Source organism: Photinus pyralis, unplaced genomic scaffold (assembly GCF_008802855.1).
Source record: "Photinus pyralis isolate 1611_PpyrPB1 unplaced genomic scaffold, Ppyr1.3 Ppyr1.4_LG1, whole genome shotgun sequence".
NCBI classification, from domain to species: Eukaryota; Metazoa; Arthropoda; class Insecta; order Coleoptera; family Lampyridae; genus Photinus; species Photinus pyralis.
The window spans coordinates 18,631,395-18,634,311 of NW_022170249.1; positions in this window are offsets into that span (position 1 = coordinate 18,631,395).

A 2,917-nucleotide genomic window follows, 5' to 3' on the forward strand; every position below is an offset into this window, starting at 1 on the left:
TTTCTGACTAAACCCTCTCACTACCAATCTGGCCTTATATCGATCAATACTTCCATCTACTTTCCTTTTGTACTTAAATGTCCATCGGTTTGTGATGGCTTTTCGATTTTCTGGTAAATCTACCAAAATCCAGGTGTGATTTTGTATCAATGATTGCATCTCTTCCTCCATTGCTTGTTTCCAATGTCTACTTTCTGGTGATTCAACTGCCTCTTGATAGGACTTTGGTTCATCTACTTCAGCAATCATTGTTTCAATTAATCGTTTTGTACGACCAAGATTTCTTCGATTTCTAAAATTATATCTTGGTTGATCCTGTCCATCTTCTTCTTCCGATTCTCGCAATTCATTGTCATCAACATCAATATTTTCATGATGCTGTCCATTTTCTTCTGATTCTTGCAATTCATTCTCAACATCAATATTTTCATTTCCTACCTGCTCTATTTCTTTTTCCCGAACAAATCTGTTCTCTCCTGGATATTCTGCTACGTAATTTGGCTTCTCGTCAAGGTTAATGTCAAAGGTGATCATTTTTGATATACTCTTCTCTTCATTAGAATGGTCCGTACAATTTACTGGTTCAAATACAACATCTCTACTACGAAGTATTTTCCTGGTAGAACTCAACCAAACACGAAAACCATCCATCTCTTCAGAATAGCCAACAAAAATACCTTTTTGACATTTCTGGTCCCACTTCTTTCGTACTTGTTTTGGCTTATGTACAAAACATGTAGTACCAAAAACGTGCAGTTTGTTTAAATGTGTAGACTTGCCCGTGAATATTTCAAGAGGTGATTTACCATTTTCATTACTAGGCCCCGTTCTGTTCAGCAGATAAACAGCTGTGTTGACTGCTTCGGCCCACAATCCTTTAGGTAAATCTTTCGCCGCTAACATTGTTCTTGCAAGTTCGACTACAGTGCGATTAGAGCGTTCTGCACATCCATTCTGCTCGCTGGTATATGGATTTGAAACACTGAGGATTACTCCTTCAGATTTTAACAACGTTGTCACATCTTTGTTGTTAAATTCTCCTCCACCGTCGCAACGCAACATTTTTAGTGGTCTTCTGCACTGATTTTTCACAAAATTCAAGACTTCAGCAATTCCTTTTGTAGTTTCTGATTTTTCCTTAAGAAATTTGATCAATCGGAATTTTGAGTAATCGCATGTAAAGCAGATAAAATATCTTGATCCTCCATACGAAGTGATTTCCATAGGACCACATAAATCAACATTCATGACTTCACCTTCTCGTTGAGCACGTTGTTGTCGTACTTGAAAAACCTTACGATGCTGCTTACCTTTTACACATGCTCCACAAAAAAAATCTTGCTTGGTGTACTCGATTCCATTACGGTTTAACACTTTTTCAACTTGTACTCTGTTTTGATGTCCGAGCATTTCATGCCACTCTTGAATTGATTTCAATTTCGAAGTCACGTTTGTTTCTTTAGTATTACTTAATTGTAATAAACTATTCGCTGGTACTTTCACCTTCATTATCATTGTGAATAACTGACCAACTCGTCTACCCTTAGCTTTTGCTTTTTCATCACTGACGAAAAAGAACTCCTTTTGATTTGATTTGAACTCGTATCCTTTGTCTAAAGCTGCTGTCCTCGAGAATAGATTTCTACGAGCAGCTGGAACAAAGAGAACATTTAACATTCGAAAATCAAAAATTTTACCATCAACAAAAGTTTTAACTTCTACGACGCCTTTTCCCAACGCATCCATCGATGTCTTGTTTTCAATGTGGACCTTGACTGGTGTCTTAAATTGTTAAAAAGATGAGAACTACTCGCCATGATATGTTAGATGATCAGTTGCCCCCGAATCAACAATCCAAAAATCTTCGTCATTTTCCGCATTCAAGACTTCCGTAATGAAAGCGTTTTCTCCAGATTCCTTGTTGTAAAACTTCTGTTTACGATTGGGACAATTTCGTTTTATGTGATTCTTGCCTCCGCAACCATAACAAGTAAACGTGTTCTTTGTATTTGCACCTTTTGTAGTATTCTTTTTATGTGAAATCTGTGATTTGCTCTTATATCGACCAGATAAGTAGTGCTCCTGTACTTTCTTCTGATGCCTCGCTTTGTAGATGTCTTTGTTTTCTTCGCGATTCTTCGGATGTTAGTACATTCACCAGGTTATCAAACGTTTGTTGTTCGTCTGGTCTGGCCCACCATGCCTGCCGTAAGTTATCATAATTATCTGGTAGCGTATCCAAAAGTTTTACTACTAAAGACATGTCATCTTGTTTCACATTCAGTGCATTCATTTTCAAGATAAGAGTTTCGAACTTTGAGATATGAGTTACCATATCATCTTTCTCATTCATTGTAAAACTAAAGAACTCCGCCTGTACTACATGAGCAGCTTGTTTGGTCTGTTGCTCAAATATACTATAATGAAGTTTTATCCACATCTGTCTTGCTGTATTGCATGTCACCAGTAATGCCATTATTTTGGGTTCCAATGCTTTGACCAATGCTTGACTAGCAACTCTGTCCGCTTTATCCCAAATCTTCAGGTCTCTAATATATTCTGCTTTTTGCTCGGCAGTAGCTTCCTCATTCAGAGCCTCTGGCATTCTGAGATCTCCATTACATATCTCGTAAGCATTTGTATACGCTCGCCAAACATTCCGAATGGCGAATTTCCATACAGTCCAGTTATCAGTTCCTCTCAATTTTTCTATACTTCCTTCTTGATGCTCCATAGTACTTCAACCGTGTTAACCTTTAAAGCGAACCACGCTCTGCTACCATGTTGAAACTATTAGAGCAATAAACTGAAAACATGTATATTGTATAATTATGACAGATGAACTAAATATTTTTTTTTAGTCGATAGTCGGAAAAATGGCATATTATTGTTTTGTTTATGTCATCACAAAGCATGT